This window comes from Gopherus flavomarginatus, assembly GCF_025201925.1.
Source record: "Gopherus flavomarginatus isolate rGopFla2 chromosome 13 unlocalized genomic scaffold, rGopFla2.mat.asm SUPER_13_unloc_4, whole genome shotgun sequence".
Lineage (NCBI taxonomy): Eukaryota > Metazoa > Chordata > Testudines > Testudinidae > Gopherus > Gopherus flavomarginatus.
Genome location: NW_026114612.1, coordinates 218,111 through 240,910, shown reverse-complemented (window position 1 = coordinate 240,910; position 22,800 = coordinate 218,111). Strand labels below are relative to the sequence as shown.

At 52.9% G+C, this 22,800-nt stretch overlaps 5 non-coding genes across 5 annotated transcripts; 1 reads left to right on the top strand and 4 right to left on the bottom strand.

Annotated features, from left to right (window-relative positions):
• Nucleotides 1-5,567: 5,567 nt before the first annotated feature.
• LOC127041799 (U2 spliceosomal RNA) lies at nucleotides 5,568-5,761 on the bottom strand. Its single transcript, XR_007771719.1, has one exon. It is a non-coding gene; the product is annotated as a U2 spliceosomal RNA (small nuclear RNA).
• A 1,130-nt stretch (nucleotides 5,762-6,891) lies between these two features.
• Nucleotides 6,892-7,008, bottom strand: LOC127041802 (U5 spliceosomal RNA). The gene has a single exon (XR_007771722.1). It is a non-coding gene; the product is annotated as a U5 spliceosomal RNA (small nuclear RNA).
• A 4,599-nt stretch (nucleotides 7,009-11,607) lies between these two features.
• Nucleotides 11,608-11,679, top strand: TRNAM-CAU (transfer RNA methionine (anticodon CAU)). The gene has a single exon. It is a non-coding gene; the product is annotated as a tRNA-Met (tRNA).
• Nucleotides 11,680-12,401: 722 nt separating this feature from the next.
• TRNAN-GUU (transfer RNA asparagine (anticodon GUU)) lies at nucleotides 12,402-12,475 on the bottom strand. Its single transcript has one exon. It is a non-coding gene; the product is annotated as a tRNA-Asn (tRNA).
• An 8,248-nt stretch (nucleotides 12,476-20,723) lies between these two features.
• Nucleotides 20,724-20,797, bottom strand: TRNAS-GCU (transfer RNA serine (anticodon GCU)). The gene has a single exon. It is a non-coding gene; the product is annotated as a tRNA-Ser (tRNA).
• Between the last annotated feature and the right edge of the window lie 2,003 nt (nucleotides 20,798-22,800).

Sequence of the window (22,800 nt, the reverse complement as noted above, 5' to 3'; positions counted from 1 at the left end):
TCAAGCTCTCTGTCTCTCCTTACATGGACACCTGTCATGTTCAGTTGCCTGCATTCTCTTCCTCTGCTCCCCCTCCCCCAGTCTCCTATGGGCTCAGCTGGGTCTATCTGCCCATGGGCAGGGTCTCTGCCATACTGGGAAGGATGTGTCCTGCCTGCCAGGATAAGGGGGTTGCTCCTCCCACCCCCTATCTTTGGGGAGACCTCATTGCTGTAACTGGGTCACAGCGTGAGTGGCCAGTAATGTCTTTGGGGCTGTGAGGTCTGAGACTGAGAGGGGTGGGCTCGCGGTCATGGCTTTGGGCAGAGGAGAAGTGGGGCTGGGATTAGAGATGCCCCTTTCACCCACTAGCTCCATTACTGCATCGCCCAAAAGCCTCGCTCAGGGTCCACTATGCTTCCTTTTGCTGGGCACTGCAGGGACAATCATAGGGACAGCAGGATGCATGAGGAAATAGATGAGTGTGTGAGGCAGATGGGTGAAGGGGTGTGTGTGGCATACATTTGGGATGGATGGGGGGTTGAGGGTTGGACAGACAGCAGGACAGATGAAGAGCTGTAGGGCCGGATGGTGATGTCACAGGCTGGACTTGTGATGGGTTCAGCTCATGGCCGCTGACTCTGTCATGTCCTTCCCCCATCTGCCCGTCTGACTCTGCCCCTGTCTCTCACAGGCAGCACTCAGCAGAGTCTGGCCCTGTTGTTATACTGGTGCCTACATCCAGCGCACACCTGTGTGTAATGTGCTCCTGGAGAGCTCAGGCAGGGAGAAGCGTGTGGCTCACAGCTGCTGAACCAGCTACTCCAAAGAGTGCCGCAGATCTCCCCTTCCTTGGGCAGCAAGACCCTGGGCAGGGGGTTCCCTGTCCCTCCTCGCTGCCAAAGCAGCCTGCTCAGCGCAGAAACCGAGGTCACCTGTCTCCACCCAGCCTCTAGCTGGAGCTGCTCCAGCCCCGAATTGGTGGTATCCAGCCTGGCCGGAGTTGGTGTGATGTCCTAGCGGAATCCGTTCTTTCTCCCCGGTAGATTATGATTTTTCCCACTGCATGTAGTTGCTCTTTCTCAGCTTCCCCATAGCCCCTCCCCAGTGATAGTGACCTCTGCTGGCCAGGCACGGGAGTGTCCTGTAGGTGCCTTCTTGTAGGAGCAGTGACTCCTGGTGGCGAGGGACAGCAATGTCTTGCATGTATCCCCCCTAGCATTGCTGCAGTGACCCCTGGTGGCAACTGAGGTCAGTTGTCTGTGTGACCCCACTACTGCCATTGTGCCTGTTAGCGCTGGTGCGTAGGTGAGGCAGGGCCTTGTGTGTATATCAGCCAGTGGGGCAGGGCCCTCTGTGTATCTCACTCTCATCTCGTTGACACGTGTTCCCCAGGTGGGGCAGTCCCCTGTGTATATTTACTCCTCCCCAACCCCTATATTGGGCATGTGACCACTAATAGCCAGAGGAGTCAGTGCCCAAGCTGTATTCTTCACCTCCCCCAAGGGGGCAGGGTGCCTGGGTGGCTGTGTCAAGCAGTGCCCTGGGTGTCTTCCAACTCCTTTGTGGCAGTGAGCCCTGCTTCTGGTGTGTATCACTCCCCCACTAGGGATGTGCACGGTTGGCCCAGTATGGCAGTACCCTTTGTGTAGCCCCCTCCCTCCCCCACTCCCAGGGTGACCAGATAGAAAGTGTGAAGAATCGGGACAGGGTGGAGGATAATAGGCACCTACATAAGAAAAAGTCCCGAATATCGGGACTATCCCTATAAAATCGGGACATCTGGTCACCCTATCCCCTCTACCCGTGTGCCAGATATGGCAGGCACTGATCCCTGGCATTCCTGTGGGGCAATACCCTCTGTATACCCCCCAATTGGGGCAGTGACCCCTGCTGGTCAAGTGGGGCAGTGCCCTGTGTGTGTGTGTCCCCTATTTAGGTAGTGACCCCGATGGCTAAGTGAGGCAGTGGCCTTTGATTTCCTCTTCTCTCCCCAGCCCCCCCTCTCTCTAGGGTAGGGCCCCTATTAATCTCTATTAATTGGAGCAGTGACCTCCCCGTGGTGCCCTGGTGTGGCAGTGCCCTATTGGTATCTCCCTCCCCCTCTCCCCATGCCATTGTGGTAGTGGCCACATCAGGCAGTGGCCTGTTTATCATCTCCACCGCACCAGCGCCATTGCAGCAGTGCCACCTGGTGGCCATGTGCAACAGTGCCCCGCCTGTATCCCCCTTAACCTTTGCTGCAATGACCCCAGGTGCTCAGTTTGAGTAGTAGCCTGTGTTTACCTCACCTCTTGGGGCAGTAACATGTGGGGCCAGCTAAGACAGAGCACAGTCTGTGACGTCTGGTGGCCACGTAGGGCAGTGGCCTGTATGTACCATCTCCTCTGGAGCGGTGACCACTGGTGTCTTGGTGCTAAGATGCAGCCACCTCTGGGTTACGTGGTGGGGCTGTTGACAGGACAGTGGGGACTGCCGCCCCTTTCCAGTAAGTAGGGGAAAGTCTGGTGTTCGGGGCAGAGTGTTCCACCTTCTGTTGAACTGTGATGCTCTGAGCACCTTTCCCTTCCATGAAGAAGACCTTGTGTGACTCCAAAGCTGGTCCAATAACAGGTATCACCTCACCTGCCTTGTCTCTCTGGTATTCTGGCCAGTGTCCAACTTCCCCTTCACTGTTGGTCTTCAAACTTCCTCCAAGCCTCTTCACCCAGTCCCTTAAGATGCCAAACCTCCCCTGGAGCCCAACCCTGGGGAGGGCACCCTATCTGAAAACCCTACGGCACCATGGGGGTGGTAGTGTCCACTGCCTCCATCTCCCACCAGCCAGGATGGGCCCCACAGCACAATGGGAGTGTTTGTGTCTCCTGCTTCCATTTCCTGACAGCTGCTGCCAGGCCCGGCCTAAACTTCCCATTTCTGGTGCGAGTCTGGAAGCAGGTGCTGCCGGGAAGGGTGGTGCTGGTGTCAGGAGAAAGCAGGAGGAGTAAGTGGGTCTGTGCTACTGCGAGGAGGTGCTTCCCTTGCTGTGGAAGGGCCCCGCTATTAGAGGAGATGTCATCTCCCTGCCCTGCCGTGCTCTGCACCAGCCCCTGCTTGTCACGGGAGCAGGGCTGGCTCCAGGCACCAGCGTAGCAAGCAGGTGCTTGGAGCAGCCAATTCAAAGGGGCGGCCCGTCTGGTATCGGGTCAGCATGTCTGGTCTTTGGCGGAAATTCGGCGGCGGGTCCCCCATTTCCTGTCTTAGTCTTTGAGCTGCCACCAAATGTCTACCAAAGAGGAAGGGAGGGAGGACTCGCCGCCGAACTGCCGCAGAAGAAGCAGTGTGGTTGAGCTGCCGTCAAAGAGCCACAGCTTTTTTTTTCTTTTATATTTACTTTCTCCACACCTGTCATGGTTTTATAGACCTCCGTCGTATCCCCCTTTAGTCGTCTCTTTTCCAAGATGAAAAGTCCCAATCTTATGAATCTCTTCTTAGACAGAAGCTGGTCCATATCCCCTCATCATCTTTGTTGTCCTTTTCTGAATCTTTCCCATTCCAATAGATCTTTTTTGAGATTGGGGCGACTGCATCAGCACACAGTATTCAAGATGTGGATGTACCGTGGATTGATATTGAAGCGATATGATAGTTTCTGTCTTCTTACCTATCCCTTTCTTAATGATTCCCAACACTCCACTGCACATTGAGTGGATGTTTTCAAAGAACTATCCACAACGACTCCCAGATCTCTTTCTCAAGTGGTAACAGCTAATTTAGACCCCATCTTTTTATAGGGATAGTTGGGATTCTGTTTTCCAACGTGCATTACTTTGCACTTAACAGCGCCGATGTTCATCTGCCATTTGGTTGTCCCGTCACCCAGTTGTGTCAGATCTCTTTGTGGCTCTTCGCAGTCTGCCTGGGAATTAACTATCCTGAGCAATTTTGTATCATCTGCAAATTTTGCCACTTCACCGTTTACCCCTTTCCCCAGATCATTTATGAATAAGTTGAACAGTACTGCTCCCAGTACAAACACCTGGGGATAAGAGAGGGAAGATCCTCTTCTGACGCTGGCAGACCAGGTGCCAGCTCACGCCAAGGCCCCTAGGCCTTACTGATAAGTGACAAACGCATGGCTGGAAACTAGTCTTGCTCACCTGTTTGTTAGTGTTGTTAAAACAGGCATTAGATTCATAAAAATGTGTTTAGAGTTTATGACTAGCTCGTTAGTTGCTGCATGCATTCTTCTCACCTATAATAGCCGTAGCCTGTGTTGTAAGGTGATATATAAGCGTTGGCACTAAAGCTGTAAACCCCCTTGCTGCCATTCCGCCACCAGTCAGGAGAGAAGCATTACCAAGTGTGAAACGCTAGTTTACCAGAAGAAGCGTCATCTCCTTTCCAACAGGAGAAGGCCCTGACTGAGACATCAGACAGGCCACTGTGGATCATCCATGGACAAAAGACCTGGTTGATTGCTCCCCCTCACACACCCACGAGGAGGCAGAGACCTGCACAAACACTTGCCCCCATCAGCTTGAGCTCTGGGGGAATGGAATAAAAATCTCTGTCAGGAAGAAACTGTTGTCCCCACCCGCGATGCTGCTTGGACTTCAGGGAGACGGCATGCCTTCTAAGCATAAGCAAGGGATCCCGGCTGTTTGGCTAGGGTTAGCCCTAAAGGACATACAGAGTTTGAGTGTTACAGCAGCTTCTACTACACCTGGGTGGCAAGCTAGAGTCAGGGTGCCCAAAGGGGCTGTCTGTGACTCCATGTTAAGGCTGTTCTTGTGCCTGAGGAGATCACACTTGATGCTTGGTGGGTGAGATCAAAGTGTGTGTGCAATACACAACCGTGCGGAACCCCACTGCCTGCCAGCCCCAGGCTCCAGGGGCTTCTGCTCTCTGGGGCTCTGGCTGCACTAGAAAAGTAAGTTTCAAGCTTGCCTGGTTCAGAAAACTGGAAGGGAAAGATAGAGAACCCACATTACATTTTTTAAACAAAGAATTCTCATGTGACTTAGGGGATTTTCCAATAGTGAGGGTGGCAATAATGAGAAGTTAAGGGTAATTATTTAGCATTTAGATTACAGTCAGTTTGGGGGGAAAAAATCAGGCTTGGGGCCCTTGTGTGCCGGATGCAGCACGACATCTAGTGCCTTGTCTCGATCTTACGAACCAAGATACATAGAACGTAGGTCGGGTACGGAGAAGTCTGTGTAACTCGTGCAGTTGTTGATGTACACGTAATCTCAAATATTACCAAGCCCCCACCCCAAGAAAAACAAAAACAAAAAAAACAACCATCTCCCCTACAGACCCAGAGTCCGGAAAGCATTTGTCCCTCATACTGTTGAAAAGACTCACAGCAGAAAGAAGAAGTCCAGCCTCTTAAATAATTATCTAGCAAGACAAAGAAGAACCTCTCACATCTGCAGACTCACAAAACACTTCCAAGAAAGTATAACTGTATTGTGTTTATCATAAAGAAACAAAACCACTAAAAACACCATATTTTTCTGCTTTTTCAAAAAAAAATCTGCTTGAAAAAAGAATCATCACAGTTTAACTCTTTTCTGTTATTTAACCAGGAGGTTCTCCCCTAAAGCAGATACACTGTTCCTGGAAACACTGCAATACCAGATCCATGCATGGGGTAAATAAAGCAAGCTCCTGTTCTCACTAATTCTTCTCTTTCAAAAATCAAGCTAATACACAGTGCTCACATCAAAGACATATTACACATTATAATGAACAGACACTATGCTTTAATCATAGCTCCAGGGAGCCAAGAAACAATACTGACATTCTGCCACGCACGCACACCCCTGCGCCTACCGATTTCTACCTCACCAGGACGAGCTCCCAGACATGCAACAAACACCATAACTAGGGAACTCTAGGAAGACTGACTCACTTCCCCGAAATGACTCCAGTGGAAGAATTCAAAGCAAGAACCCTTAACACACAATTCTGTTCAAAGACAGACAAGTCTTGCAGATGCCTTCCTCTCCCTGGTTTCCCCTCTAGACTCCTAATTTCCATAAACCCACCCACTGACCTGTGACTACCAATCTCTCACTGTTAACTCTTATAGGAAACCAGGGCAAAGAATGCCTATGCAAGCGCTATTCCGCAGCCCCAGTGCTCTTTTCTGCTCCTTCCCACGCAACTATATCAAACATACAGTCAATTGCATCAAAGCAGTTCCTCGCTATTTGGGGCATTGGTGCCCCTTAGTCCCTCTGAGGTGATCGGCTGGTTCCTTCTGGCCTTAAATGCTAGGAATCTGACTCAAATGGCCACAAACTTCCTCCTCTTCTGCTCCTATGAACTATCCCTCATCTGGGCAAAACATTTAAAAACACTGGTGTTTTCCCAACAGGAAAGGGATGGACAATTTCTCTTCTGTGGGGAGACGAGGGAAACCATGCAATTACCTTCTGGAAGGTATATTAAGGAGGGCGGCGTAAGAACCCTCATGGACTAGATTAAGAAAGCAGCTCTTTAACTGACCTTCCAACAATGAGAAACTGAAATCCGCAAGAGCAGCCTTTCAACTCAGGGACCCAAAAATAAGCTGTTGACAATAACTAACCTAAGAGTTACAAATGACTCCAAACCATACACTCTTAGGACAGACCAAACGTTAACACAAACAACAACGCAATTCTTTGCTGCTCTTTAAGTGTGATAACCAAAAACTTATGAAACCAAAGAGCCAGCAGAATACACACCACAAAACAGTCCCCTGTTAGCTAGGAAGCCATCTCACTAACACGATGAGCTCAAAAAAAAAAAAAAAAAAGGGCAAAAAATCCCACACAGTCATTTTCAGAGCTCTCAGTTGTTTTCATACACTAATAGAAAAGCTTAAGTTACTGACACTAGTTGAGATAGTATCCTTCTGTTTTTTTCACAACAGGGAACTGCCTTACCAAAACAAAGCCTCAAAAAAATTGGGTACAAATTCATAAATGCTCCTCGCCACAAAAATCTTTAGTAAAAGGCAAAAGATTTATACATACTGGGAAGAGGAGAGAAGAAAAAGAAGAAGAAGGAAGAAAAAAAAGAAAAAGAAAAAAAAAAGCAGAGTCTCTGCCGGGGCAACCGCATATCCTACCACAAGTCAGGGTGAGTACTCTCACAGCCCACTAAACTGCTAGCTTTTAGAGGAAATGGAATTGAACCAATTGACAGCCTGAGTTGGATCATGGGATCCGGGGACACAGGGAGCAAAACCAGCCCCTTGACCAGGGACTCGCTTCACTGCAGGCAATGCACTGTGGGTATGCAAATAAGATGCTCCGGCCGTCTCCGGTGCTCAAAGGAGTCTTTTCTCCGAGCTGCCTCTGCTCCTTCCCCAGCTGGGCGGAGATTGGGATGCAGTGAGGGTGGGGAAGCTGCTCTCCTGAGACAGTCCCGCTGATGGCCAGGCACATGGAGGACGGAGCCCGGACGAGAAGCCAGAGGGCACTTGGCCCACAGCTAAAATCTGGAGCAAAAGCACACACTTTGCAAAGGAACAGGAGCCGGGATCTCAGACATGAGATTCTATCTGCTGGCCGGGGTGCAACCCCGTGTTGTACTTGCTCCTTGGTCTGTCTCTCCTGCAAAGTAGCTGGCCTCAGATCCTTGGGGTTCGCTGAGCTGCAGCTCACCTTGATACACGGGAACAGCTTAAAAATCATGGCCTCTCAGGGTTGGAAGGGACCTCAGGAGGTCATCTAGTCCAACCCAATCCCCAACTAAATCATCCCAGCCAGGGCTTTGTCAAACCTGACCTTAAAAACCTCTAAGGAAGGAGATTCCACCACCTCCCTAGGGAACCTATTCCAATGCTTCACCACCCTCCTCATGAAAAAGGGTTTTCCTAATATCCAACCTAAACCTTCCCCACCACAACTTGGGACCATTGCTCCTTGTTCCATCACCTGGTACCACTGAGAACAGTCTAGATCCATCCTTTTTGGAACCCCCTTTCAGGTAGTTGAAAGCAGCGATCAATCCCCCCTCATTCTTCTCTTCTGCAGACTAAACAATCCCAGTTCCCTCAGCCTCTCCTCATAAGTCATGTCTTCCAGCCCCCTAATCATTTTTGTTGCCCTAGGCTGGACTCTTTTCAGTTTTTCCACATCCTTCTTGGAGTGTGGGGCCAAAAACTGGACACGGTACTCCAGATGAGGCCTCACCAATGTCGAATAGAAGGGAATGATCACGTCCCTCGATCTGCTGGCAATGCCCCTATGTATACAGTCCAAAATGCCGTTAGCCTTCTTGGCAACAAGGGCACACTGTTGACTCATATCCAGCTTCTCATCCACTGTAACCCCTAGGCCCTTTTCTGCAGAACTGCTGCCTAGCCATTCGGTCCCTAGTCTGGAGCAGTGCATGGGATTTTTCCATCCTAAGTGTAGGATTGGGCACTTGTCCTTGCTGAACCTCATCAGGTTTCTTTCAGCCCAATCCTCTAATTTTTCTAGGTCCCTCTTTATCCTATCCCTACTCTCCAGCGTATCGACCGCTCCTCCCAGTTTAGTGTCATCTGCAAACTTGCTGAGAGTGCAGTCCAAGCCATCCTCCAGATCATTAATGAAGATGTTGAACACAACCAGCCCCAGAACCAACCCTTGGGGCACGCCGCTTGATATCGGCTGCCAATTAGACGTGGAGCCATTGATCACTACCCGCTGAACCCGACGACCTAGCCAGCTTTCTGTCCACTTTATAATCTATTCATCCAGCCCATACTTTTTGAACTTGCCGACAAGAATACTGTGGGAGATTGTATCAAAAGCTTTGATAAAGTCAAGGAGTAACACCTCCATTGCTTTCCACTCATCCGCAGACCCAGTTATCTCCTCACAGAAGGCAATTAGGTTAGTCAGGCGTGACTTGCCCTTGCTGAATCCATGCTGACTGCTCCTGATCACTTGCCTCTCCTCTGAGTGCTTTAGAATTGATTCCTCGAGGACCTGCTCCATGATTTTTCCAGGGACTGAGGTGAGGCTGACTGGCCTGTAGTTCCCCTGATCCTCCTTCTTTCTTCCCTTTTTGAAAGATGGGCACTACATTAGCCTTTTTCCAGTCATCTGGGACCTCCCCCGATCACCATGACTTTTCAAAGATAGCCAGTGGCCCTGCAATTACACCCGCCAACTCCTTTAGCACCCTCGGATGCATCGCATGCAGCCCAAAGGATTCTTGCTCGTCCAGCTTTTCTAAATAGATTTGAACCACTTCTTTCTCCACAGTGGGCTGGTCACCTCCTCTCCATGCTATGCTGCCCAGTGCAGCAGTCTGGGAGCTGATTTTGTTCGTGAAGATGGGGACAGGGGGAAGCATCAACTACATTAGTTTTTTCCACATCCTCTGTCACTAGGTTGCCTCCCTCATTGAGTAAGGGGCCTACATTTTCATTGACTTTCTTCTTGTTGCTAACATACCTGAAGAAACCCTTCTTGTTGTTACTCTTAACATCTCTTGCTAGCTACAACTCCAAGCATGACTTGCCCTTCCTGATTTCACTCCTGCCTGCCTGAGCAATATTTTTATACTATTCCCTGGTCATTTGTCCAATCTGCCTGGCTGGGGGGAGGATGTAAGCAGGGTGAGAATGAACTCTACCCTGCCATCTGTTGGTGATCTGTTGTAAAGGCCTTTTGAGGCTGCTGTCGTTTGCATGGTTCCACCCACCCCGGATTGCATGATGGGGGTGCTTGTCCAAAGGATCATTTCGGCTGCTGTGGGATCCTCAGTCTCTTTCTTATTAGGGCAGTGGTAATAAAGTGCAGTTATTCCGGTGATATGAATCTAGGACAGTAGAACGGAACTTAGCGGTTCATGATTTCGGGACTCACCCGAACCTACACGAATGTCGTTAGGCAAGGGACATGGGTTCCAAAACATGGTAAAATAAGAGAGACTGAAAAGAAATATTTGCACTTAGTGCTATGGATTTCTTGTGGAATCTTTAAATGCACATTTTATGCTCTTTATGTCTCACCAGTTCAAAAATAGGATGTTTTATGTTTCTAACCCATGTTTAGAACTAGCCATAGGTAAACACTGGTAAGTGACTCAAAGCAGTTTTCCAGTATTTCTAAAGGGCTATGCTGTGATCTCTTTTTCACGCAAGAAGTTGAAAACAACTCCATAGTTGGGGAAAAAGCTCCTCAGCACTCACACAGCAAAAAAATTTTGCAGATTGGATTCTGAGAGTTAAACTGTGGGGCACAGCTTTTGTGCCACACTCTGAAACCAGATTCTTAGTAACAGGTCAATGGGTAGGTTTACACAAATTCTGGCCTCTGGGACCAGAGCTGGGGATGGGCCCCCACAACTTTTGTGGCACATGCACCACCTCTGCAAATCAACCTTTGCCACCTCACTCCATTACACCACACACACAGCAGCTGCCTTTTACCTCTCAGAACCAAAACACACCCTGAAAGAGATCAAACAGCATAAGCTTAAGACCAGCGACTGCACCACTAACAACAACTCAAACAGATTCAAAAACACCTCTGTCTTTACACACCACCGATGACAGGAACGAAACCGCCACGCACCGGCTGCCAAAAGCCAAACAAACATCCATTCCAGCCTCCCACAAGCCTTGGGCCTTGGGAACCCAGACCTCTTAATGATGAGTACTTTTGAGGCGAGGGTGAAGCTCTCAGGCCTCAAATGCCAGCTACAGTTACTCTCTCCTTGATCCAAAACGAACAGCAAAATACACTGCATTAATCCTGCCCCAATAACAAAGAGACTGGGGATCCCACAGCAGCTGAAATGACCATTTGGACAAGCACTCCCATCATGCAATCCGGGGTGGGTGGAACCATGCAAATGACAGCAGCCTCAAAAGGCCTTTACAACAGATCACCAACAGATGGCAGGGTAGAGTTCATAGCGACCCTGCTTAAACAAGATTGTGGAAAAGATTAAAAAACACTGAATGTTCAAACTCACCAAATGCGGGTCAATTCATCCTCATCGTCCTATCCGCTCTTTATACTCCACACCTGAACTTAGCCCTCACATGGACAACATACCCTCCTAACTCAGTGTCTGTACGTTAACCTTTTACCCCCAGTCGGGGCTATTGCACATTATGTATTCCTTATGCCACCCGATCTTAAACCGAATTTCGCACCCCCGGGTAATCTGTACGTTGTTCCCTGATCACCAGAAACTTCTGCTCCTAAACGCTGTACCGTACCCGTTTTTTTTTTCTTTGAACGTCATCTTAATAAAATGTTGACATTTGTTCGAGATCCCGGCTCCTCTTCCTTTGCAAGGCTTTTGCGTTTGCTCCGGGTTTTAGTCTGCTAAGACAGCGAGGGGGGCCGATTGAGCCAGAGGCGCTTGCCTGCTGCAGACAGGGATCCAAGGCTGAACCACGTCCCCCACCAGTTGAAGGCTTAACTGAGAACAGTTTAAGAACTGCTCCCGTCTCCGGCACTCAGCTACCCAGCTCCCAGTGGGGTCCAAACCCCAAAGAGATCCCTTTTACCCTGCAGATGCTGTAAAATCCTGTGACCAGGGCAGCTGCCAGCAGCCTGCGCATCTGCCTGCCAGCACGAGAGCGCGTAAGGCCCTAATCTGGATAGTGCCGGCTGGGTGGCAGGGCTGTGAAGAGCCAGCAGAGTGGCGCAGCGGAAGCGTGCTGGGCCCATAACCCAGAGGTCGATGGATCGAAACCATCCTCTGCTACGTGTGTGTTTGTTTCTTTTCCCTCTGGGCCTTCCAGCGAGGCGGTGACCAGCAGAGCTGCAAGAGGTGGCTGAGGCGGTGGCCTGCCAGAGAGCTCCCTGGCTACCTGGGCTGAAGGCAAGAGGGAGGTCTGGGTGTGGCAAGGGCCTCCTGTCCCAGAATGAGGCTGCAGTGCTTCCTGGTCCCCTTTTCCCACCCACCCCGGCGGGCTGCGGGAGAACACGAGGGAGGCTCTCGGGGCGCTAGACAGTGCTGTGTGGCTGTCAGGGGAAAGAGCCGAGGCTACCGACTCGACCTGCCATTGACTCACGTGGCTCTGCGCGCCGTCAGCCGGGGCGGGCCTGGCTGCGCACGTGACTCAGGCTTGGGCAGCATGGCTGCTCTTTCCTGACGAGGCATGAGGCAGGCCAACAGCTTTGCACAGCCTACAGGGAAGTGGGAGGGAGGCGTCTCTGAGCAGGCGTGTCTCGTCCCCTTCTCCCTTGCCGCTTTGGCGGAGGCGGGAAGGGAGCAAAATGTTCCCGGCTGAAAGTTTTTGTGCTCGGCCTCGAGGATTAAGCCTGAGCCTCCGGCACGGCTGCTGGGAGACGGGTTTCTGAATGGCATCCAGCACGCTCTTTGGGCCACCAGCTGAAAGCACTGAGGCCAAGAGGCAGCAAAAGGGGACTTTGGAGGCTCCCTGCAGGCCTCGGGGAAGCAAGGAAGTAGCACGGGCTCATCGCCGTCCCCGGGTGGGCTCGAACCACCATCCTTTCGGTTAACAGCCGAACGCTCTAACCCATTGCGCCACAGAGACTGTGATGCAGTAGGGATTGTCTGTGTGGGGAGTGGGAGAGCAGGGGAGGACTTTAGGGGATGGATGATGCCAGGGCCTGTAACCTGAGCTAGGTAAGGGAGGGGAAAGGTCAAACACCTTTGCCCGGGAAGGGGAACAAAGGAAGGGAGCGGCAGGAGGGAAGCAGTTGGAGTTTGGGCTTGGGGCTGTGTGGGCGGAATTCAGGGTATCCTAGCTAGGATCCAAGCACCCTGAAAGCCCAGAAGGACTCGGTGGAGGGTCCTGACTGTGCCTGCAAGCCCTGCTGTAACCTGTGTTCCTGTTGTCCAATAAACCTTCTGTTTTACTGGCTGGCTAAGAGTCACTGTGGGTCCCAGGAAGAGGGGTGCAGGGCCGGACTCCCCCACACTCCGTGACAACTGGTGGCAGCGGTGGGATATACTGCACCCCGTGGACGGCGCTTCCTGCAGTAAGTGACTGGGGAGCAGTAAAACGAAGGGGTGGTTAACCCCTGGGATTGTGTGCCCAGTGAGAAGGACTTTGCAGTAACAGGGTCCCCGGGGGATTGCAGCGAGCGGTCCCAGGGGCGGAGGAGTCTGCAGCTCGACCCTGGCAGAGAGGTGGTGACCTCAAGAAGGGCTGGTGCACTAGGGGTCCCCCTGGAAACCGTGGGGAGTGGCGAGCACCCCGGCCTGTGAGTGGCCAGCAGGAAGATGTATGCCAAGCGGCGCAAGTGTGACCTGCTGGAGCTGTGTAAGCAGAGGGGGCTGCACCCAGGGAGGCTCAGCAAGGACCAGCTGATTGCCCAGCTGGAGCAGGGAGACCGCATGAATGAACGGAGCCCTGTCTCTGAGGGAAGCAGCCGAGCAGATGCAGCGCAGGCACCAGTGACTGTCCCTGCTGGGAGTGGTCAGCCGGCAGACGAGGGCTTCCCGAGACCCCCCCCTTCCTAGGCGTAGAGGAAGGGCGGGGAGGAGCCCAGTGTATACCGAGGGCACCGTGACACCCCCGGCCAGCAGGGGAGCCTCACGGCGAAGCTCACCCCCCAGCAGGGGATCCTCCCGGCAACGCTCGGCATCCGTGGAGCGGATGCGGCTGGAATATGAAAGGGAGCTGAGACGGGAGGAGCTCGAGTTAAAGAGGCGAGAGCTGGAGGAGAAGGCGAAACAGCGTGAACATGAGGAGAACCAGCGCCAGCGTGAGTGGGAGGAGAAGGAGAAACAGCGTAAACATGAGCTGGACCTGGCCCGGCTGAGGAGAAGTGAGGCCCCGGCTGCGGTGAGTGAGGGGGGACCCAAGCCTACAAAGAGCTTTGATAAGCACTTGCTGCCCCGGCGTAAGGAGGGGGAGGACATAGATACCTTCTTGACGGCCTTTGAGAATGCCTGCGAGCTGCACAGGGTTGACCCTGCAGACAGGATCGCAGTTCTCACCCCCTTACTGGACTCCACAGCCGTGGAGGTGTACAGCCGACTGAAAGGGGCGGAGGCAGGGGACTACGAACTGTTCAAACAGGCCCTGCTCCGCGAGTTTGGGCTGACTCCTGAGATGTACCGGGAAAAGTTCCGGAGCCAGCGTAAAACCCGTGAGGTTACATACCTACAACTGGTCAACCGGGCGCAGGGGTATGCTCGCAAGTGGACAGCTGGGGCCCAAACTAAATAGGACCTGCTTGACCTATTTATACTGGAGCACCTGTACAAGCAGTGCCCGTCCGACCTGAGGCTGTGGTTGATGGACCAGAAGCCGGAGAACCCGCAGCATGCAGGCCAGCTGGCCGACCAATTTGTGGACAGTCGGGCAGGGGATGGCAGGGAGGAGTCTCGAAGGAGCAGGCCTGCCTCAACGCAGAGAGAGAGTCATCATGGGACCTCCCAAAGGGGGCCTATGGAGAACCCCCCCAAAAGGGGAACATCCAGCGGCAGGTCCCTCCGACCCACTCAAGGGGACCCACGAGATATGGGCTGCTATCGCTGTGGCCAACGAGGTCACATACGGGCCCAGTGCCCCAAGCTCAGGGACAGACCAAGCAGACCCAACCCGCAGAGGGTGGACTGGGTAAAAACCCAATCGGAGGAGGGGCTACATTCCCAGGAAAGGGGGGTTGGCAACATACCACCTGTGGATGCTCCCGGTTCCGGGTTTTTGGTTTACCGGGTGGGCGCGGGGCTGCCCCTCCGGAAAGAGTGCATTGTTTCCCTGGAAGTGGATGGGAGGAAGGTCACTGGGTACTGGGACACGGGCGCAGAGGTGACGCTGGCCCGGCCCGAGGTGGTGGCCTCAGATCGGATGGTGCCCGACACCTACCTGACCCTGATGGGCGTGGGCGGGACCCCATTCAAGGTACCCGTGGCAAGGGTACACCTGAAATGGGGGGCCAAGGAGGGCCCCAAGGATGTGGGAGTACACCAATATTTGCCCACTGACGTGTTAATGGGAGGGGACCTTGAGGACTGGCCTAGTAACACCCAGAGTGCCCTGGTCGTGACTCGTAGTCAGAGTCGGCAAATGGCACTGCTCCCCAACAACGGGGAAGGTACTCGACCTGAGGTGCAGGACCCTAACTCAGGGAGCGGGGAACGCCCAGGGGCACGGTGCAGAGAGGCTGCGGCCTCAGACCCAGCCAGCAAGAGAGAGCCGGTCCCCATTCCTGTCCCAGCTGCTGAGTTCCAGGCCGAGTTGCAGAAAGATCCCTCCTTGCGGAAGCACAGGGACCGGGCTGACCTTAGTGCGGTACAGACCATGAGGAGAGGTTGCAAGGAGAGGTTCCTGTGGGAGAAGGGGTTCCTGTACCGAGAATGGGCTCCCCCAGGGGAAGTAGAGTCATGGGGGATCAGGAGGCAGCTGGTGGTTCCCCAGAAGTTCCGTCACAAGCTGTTGTACCTGGCCCATGACATCCCTCTCGCAGGGCACCAGGGAATCCGGCGCACCAGGCAGAGGCTGCTACAGAACTTTTACTGGCCTGGGGTCTTTACCCATGTCCGACAGTACTGCCAATCCTGTGACCCCTGCCAGAGGGTGGGGAAGGCCCGGGACAAGGGGAAAGCGGCTTTGAGGCCTTTACCCATCATAGAAGAACCTTTCCAGAAGGTGGCCATGGACATAGTGGGACCTCTCAGCAAGACGACCCGGTCAGGGAAGAAATACATCCTGGTGGTGGTGGCTTTTGCCACTCGCTACCCCGAGGCGGTGGCCTTGTCCTCTATCGAAGCAGACACAGTGGCAGATGCGCTGCTGACAATTTTCAGCTGGGTGGGGTTCCCCAAGGAGGTCTTAACGGACCAGGGGTCCAACTTCATGTCGGCCCTGCTCCGGTCCTTATGGCAGAAATGTGGGGTCCAGCACAACTGGGCCTCAGCGTATCACCCCCAGTCCAACGGGCTGGTAGAAAGGTTCAACGGGACGCTGAAGATGATGCTAAAAACATTTATGAACCAGCATCCGCAAGATTGGGACAAGTACTTACCTCACCTGCTGTTTGCATACAGGGAGGTACCCCAGGAATCTACCGGGTTTTCACCTTTCGAACTGTTGTATCGAAGGCGGGTGAGGGGGCCCCTAGACCTGATGAGGGACGAATGGGAGGGGAAGGCCGCTCCCGAGGGAGAGTCAGTGGTGGAGTATGTCCTGACCTTCCGGGAAAGACTGGCCGAGCTCATGGGCCTGGCCAGGGAGAATCTGGCCCGAGCCCAGAGGAGGCAGAAGGTCTGGTATGACCGCACAGCACGAGCCCGTACCTTCGCCACCGGGGATCAGGTGATGGTTCTTATCCCCGTGAGGAGAAACAAACTCCAGGCCGCCTGGGAAGGGCCCTTCAAGGTTATCAAGCAACTGAATGAGGTAAACTATGTGGTGGAGCTGTCAAACCGGGCACATCACCGTCGGGTGTACCATGTGAACATGATGAAACCATACTATGACAGGGGGAATGTGGTGTTGGCCGTGTGTGGACATTGGGAGGGGCAGGGAGATGACCCCTTAGTGGATCTATTCCCTGGGACAAAAGCTGGTTCCCCCCTGGAGGCGATTCCCCTCTCTGAGCAACTGACCCCGGGCCAGCACGCTGAGATCAGAGGGGTGCTGCATCTGTACCGACAGCTGTTTCCCAACCAGCCTGGACGCACTAATTTGACTGTCCACCGGGTGGAGACTGGGTCACATCCCCCTATAAGATGCTCCCCTTTTCGGGTCACTGGTAAAACTGCCCAGGATCTTGAAAGAGAGGTCAGGGACATGCTGGCTTTGGGGGTGATCCAGCCGTCTTCCAGCCCTTGGGCCTCGCCAGTGGTGCTAGTCCCCAAGAAAGATGGGTCAATCCGGTTCTGTGTGGACTATCGAAAGCTCAATGCCATCACCGTATCTGATGCCTACCCTATGCCCAGGCCTGACGAGCTCCTAGACAAGCTAGGAGGTGCTCGGTACCTCACCACTATGGATCTTACCAAAGGCTACTGGCAAGTGCCGCTGGACGCAGATGCCAGGCTGAAATCTGCCTTTATCACCCCTCTGGGGCTCTATGAGTTTCTGACCCTGCCCTTCGGCCTCAAGGGAGCGCCAGCCACCTTCCAGCGCCTGGTGGATCAGCTACTGAGGGGGATGGAGAGTTTTGCCGTGGCGTATATTGACGACATCTGCCTCTTCAGCCAGACCTGGGAGGACCACATGTCCCAGGTTAAACAAGTCCTAGACCGACTCCGAAAGGCTGGGTTAACAGTAAAGGCTGAGAAGTGCAAGGTGGGGATGGCTGAAGTATCTTACCTGGGCCATCGGGTGGGGAGCGGCTGCCTGAAGCCGGAACCAGCCAAGGTGGAGGTGATCAGAGACTGGCCTGCTCCCCAAACCAAAAAGCAGGTCCAGGCCTTTATTGGGATGGCGGGGTACTATCGAAGGTTCGTGCCCCACTTTAGTGCCATAGCCGGCCCCATCACTGAACTATGCAAAAAGGGGAAGCCAGACAAGGTGATCTGGACTGAGCAGTGCCAGGAGGCTTTCCGGGCGCTGAAGGAGGCTCTGGTTAGTGGCCCAGTTCTGGCAAACCCAAATTTTGACAAACCCTTTATGGTGTTCACTGATGCCTCAGACACGGGACTGGGGGCAGTGTTAATGCAGGAGGATGAAAAGGGGGAGAGACACCCCATCGTGTACCTGAGTAAGAAGCTGCTACCCCCGGGAACAAAGCTACGCAGCCATCGAGAAGGAATGCCTGGCCATAGTGTGGGCCCTTAAGAAACTAGAGCCATATCTCTTTGGGCGACACTTCACCGTGTACACCGACCACTCTCCCCTGACCTGGCTGCACCAGATGAAAGGAGCCAACGCCAAGCTCCTGAGGTGGAGCCTGCTCCTGCAGGACTATGACATGGACGTGGTCCATGTGAAAGGAAGTGCCAACCTGACAGCGGATGCGTTGTCCCGGAGAGGGGGCCCTGAACTTCCCCAGGTCACTGGGCAGAGTGACCCCGCTCAGTTCAGTCTCGAAGGGGGGAGAGATGTGATGCAGTAGGGACTGTCTGTGTGGGGAGTGGGAGAGCAGGGGAGGACTTTAGGGGATGGACGATGCCAGGGCCTGTAACCTGAGCTAGGTAAGGGAGGGGAAAGGTCAAACACCTTTGCCCGGGAAGGGGAACAAAGGAAGGGAGCGGCAGGAGGGAAGCAGTTGGAGTTTGGGCTTGGGGCTGTGTGGGCGGAATTCAGGGTATCCTAGCTAGGATCCAAGCACCCTGAAAGCCCAGAAGGACTCGGTGGAGGGGTCCTGACTGTGCCTGCAAGCCCTGCTGTAACCTGTGTTCCTGTTGTCCAATAAACCTTCTGTTTTACTGGCTGGCTAAGAGTCACTGTGGGTCCCAGGAAGAGGGGTGCAGGGCCGGACTCCCCCACACTCTGTGACAGAGACACAGACGGGCAAGGCTGTATGGAGCACAAAAGTCGGGAATCAGCACAGGGTACGGTCTAGCAGTTCTTAGACAAGCAACAGCAAGGGACTGGACTGGTATGCAGTTTAAGTTCTGTGGGAAGGAACCGAAAAGAGCACAGGGGCTGCGGTAGAGTGCTTGCGTACACTTTCTTTGGCCTGTTTTGCTGGAAGAGTTAGCAGGGTGAAATTCCTAGTCAGAGGTCAGCAGGTGGGTTAATGCAAATTCTGGCCTCTGGGACCAGAGCTGGGGGTGGGCCCCCACAACTTTTGTGGCACATGCACCACCTCTGTAAATCAACCTTTGCCACCTCACTCCATTACACCACACACACAGCAGCTGCCTTTTACCTCTCAGAACCAAAACACACCCTGAAAGAGATCAAACGGCATAAGCTTAAGGCCAGCAACTGCACCACTAACAACAACTCAAACAGATTCAAAAACATCTCTGTCTTTACACACCACCGATGACAGGAACAAAACCAGCACGCACCGGCTGCCAAACAAACATCCATTCCAGCCTCCCACAAACCTTGGGCCTTGGGAACCCAGACCCCTTAATGATGAGTACTTTTCAGGCGAGGGTGAAGCTCTCAGGCCTCAAATGCCAGCTACAGTTACTCTCTCCTTGATCCAAAACGAACAGCAAAATACACTGCATTACTCCTGCCCCAATAACAAAGAGACTGGGGATCCCACAGCAGCTGAAATGACCGTTTGGACAAGCACTCCCATCATGCAATCCGGGGTGGGTGGAACCATGCAAATGACAGCAGCCTCAAAAGGCCTTTACAACAGATCACCAACAGATGGCAGGGTAGAGTTCATAGCGACCCTGCTTAAACAAGATTGTGGAAAAGATTAAAAAACACTGAATGTTCAAACTCACCAAATGCGGGTCAATCCATCCTCATCGTCCTATCCGCTCTTTATACTCCACACCGGAACTTAGCCCTCACATGGACAACATACCCTCCTAACTCAGTGTCTGTACGTTAACCTTTTACCCCCAGTCGGGGCTATTGCACATTATGTATTCCTTATGCCACCCGATCTTAAACCGAACTTCGCACCCCCGGGTAATCTGTACGTTGTTCCCTGATCACCAGAAACTTCTGCTCCTAAACGCTGTACCGTACCCGTTTTTTTTTTCTTTGAACGTCATCTTAATAAAATGTTGACATTTGTTCGAGATCCCGGCTCCTCTTCCTTTGCAAGGCTTTTGCGTTTGCTCCGGGTTTTAGTCTGCTAAGACAGCGAGGGGGGCCGATTGAGCCAGAGGCGCTTGCCTGCTGCAGACAGGGATCCAAGGCTGAACCACGTCCCCCACCAGCTGAAGGCTTAACTGAGAACAGTTTAAGAAGTGCTCCCGTCTCCGGCACTCAGCTACCCAGCTCCCAGTGGGGTCCAAACCCCAAAGAGATCCCTTTTACCCTGCAGATGCTGTAAAATCCTGTGACCAGGGCAGCTGCCAGCAGCCTGCGCATCCGCCTGCCAGCACGAGAGCGCGTAAGGCCCTAATCTGGATAGTGCCGGCTGGGTGGCAGGGCTGTGAAGAGCCAGCAGAGTGGCGCAGCGGAAGCGTGCTGGGCCCATAACCCAGAGGTCGATGGATCGAAACCATCCTCTACTACGTGTGTGTTTGTTTCTTTTCCCTCTGGGCCTTCCAGCGAGGCGGTGACCAGCAGAGCTGCAAGAGGTGGCTGAGGCGGTGGCCTGCCAGAGAGCTCCCTGGCTACCTGGGCTGAAGGCAAGAGGGAGGTCTGGGTGTGGCAAGGGCCTCCTGTCCCAGAATGAGGCTGCAGTGCTTCCTGGTCCCCTTTTCCCACCCACCCCGGCGGGCTGCGGGAGAACACGAGGGAGGCTCTCGGGGCGCTAGACAGTGCTGTGTGGCTGTCAGGGGAAAGAGCCGAGGCTACCGACTCGACCTGCCATTGACTCACGTGGCTCTGCGCGCCGTCAGCCGGGGCGGGCCTGGCTGCGCACGTGACTCAGGCTTGGGCAGCATGGCTGCTCTTTCCTGACGAGGCATGAGGCAGGCCAACAGCTTTGCACAGCCTACAGGGAAGTGGGAGGGAGGCGTCTCTGAGCAGGCGTGTCTCGTCCCCTTCTCCCTTGCCGCTTTGGCGGAGGCGGGAAGGGAGCAAAATGTTCCCGGCTGAAAGTTTTTGTGCTCGGCCTCGAGGATTAAGCCTGAGCCTCCGGCACGGCTGCTGGGAGACGGGTTTCTGAATGGCATCCAGCACGCTCTTTGGGCCACCAGCTGAAAGCACTGAGGCCAAGAGGCAGCAAAAGGGGACTTTGGAGGCTCCCTGCAGGCCTCGGGGAAGCAAGGAAGTAGCACGGGCTCATCGCCATCCCCGGGTGGGCTCGATCCACCATCCTTTCGGTTAGCAGCCAAACGCGCTAACCCATTGCGCCACAGAGACACAGACAGGCAAGACTGTATGGAGCACAAAAGTCGGGAATCAGCACAGGGTACGATCTAGCATATGCATGCAGTTCTTAGACAAGCAACAGCAAGGGACTGGACTGGTATGCAGTTTAAGTTCTGTGGGAAGGAACCGAAAAGAGCACAGGGGCTGCGGTACAGTGCTTGCGTACACTTTCTTTGGCCTGTTTTGCTGGAAGAGTTAGCAGGGCGAAATTCCTAGTCAGAGGTCAGCAGGTGGGTTAATGCAAATTCTGGCCTCTGGGACCAGAGCTGGGGGTGGGCCCCCACAACTTTTGTGGCACATGCACCACCTCTGCAAATCAACATTTGTCACCTCACTCCATTACACCACACACACAACAGCTGCCTTTTACCTCTCAGAACCAAAACACACCCTGAAAGAGATCAAAAGGCATAAGCTTAAGACCAGCGACTGCACCGCTAACAGCAACTCCAACAGATTCAAAAACATCTCTGTCGTTATACACCACCAACGGCAGAAATGAAACCAACACGCACCAGCTGCCAAAAGCCAAACAAACATCCATTCCAGCATCCCACAAGCCTTGGGCATTGGGAACCCAGACCCCTTAATGATGAGTACTTTTCAGGCGAGGGTGAAGCTCTCAGGCCTCAAATGCCAGCTACAGTTACTCTCTCCTTGATCCAAAACGAACAGCAAAATACACTGCATTACTCCTGCCCCAATATCAAAGAGACTGGGGATCCCACAGCAGCTGAAATGACCCTCTGGACAAGCACTCCCATCATGCAATCCGGGGTGGGTGGAACCATGCAAATGACATCAGCCTCAAAAAGCCTTTACAACAGATCACCAACAGATGGCAGGGTAGGGTTCATAGCGGCCCTGCTTACATCCTCCCACCAGCCAAGAATTGGTGGTCCTGATAAATCACATTCCCTATTATACTAACTCATTGGTATTGAATACGAAGTTATGGCTAGCAAAAGTAGCCACCCATCTCTGCCTTGTAGCATCCAGCTTAGTCCTTGTTAACACATAAGTCAGTGGATTGTTCTCTGTCCACACCTGAAACTGAGCACCACACAAGCAGTCTCGAAATTTCTCAGTGATGGCCCATTTCAAGACCAAGAACTGTTGCTGGTGGATGGGATAGCGAGTTTCGCTATCAGACAGTCCTCAGGTGGCAAAGCCTACAGATTTACATTTCCTTCCACTTCCTGGTACGGGACTGCTCCCAGACCCTCCAAACTGGCATCAGCATGCAGGATAAACCATTTGTTTGGGTTAAGAAGGACTAGGACTTGCACATGAATCAGTCAAATAATTATTTCCCATAAAGCCCTGTCACTTCTGTTATCCCGTCATGTCCCAAATGGAGAAGAGAGGAGCGCCTCCCGTGTCCCAGGCCAGGAACACCAGATTGGATGTAGGGAGGTGTTCATGACTCAGTCCACGTTTGCTAGTGCTGCAAAGGAGAAGATTTCCTTCCTCAGTCCAGGTCAACTGGAATTGTTGTTGTAGTGGGAGAGAAATGTCTCTCATCTGGTTCTTAGATGCTTTGGTGAGAGGGGATAGGCAGAGGTTTTTTTTCCCCTTTGCAGCTCACGTGGCATATTTCTTCTCTGGTTTTTGCTCTAGCTTGATTTCTCTCTTGCGTCTCAGTTTTCTCTTTCTTGGCCTCATTCCAGACCATTCACAGCCCAATTCTCTATCCTAACCCTGAGTCCTCTACTGCACTCTGAATGTCTCATTCTAACCCCACCTCAGAGTCAGCACCTCTAGAACCAGTGCCTTCATCCCTCTGCACTCCAACTCTCTGTCCCATGTACCGTGATTTAGGGTGTACTAATAATATTAATTTGGATAATTTGATGAAAATTTAATTGATTAGCTTACATGTTATTTAATTTAATTGACTTACAAAGTTACATTTGCATTACTGCTATTCAAAAGATACATATGGCATTATATGCAACAAAGATTTGGTTAATATACTCACAGCCTTCCTTGAT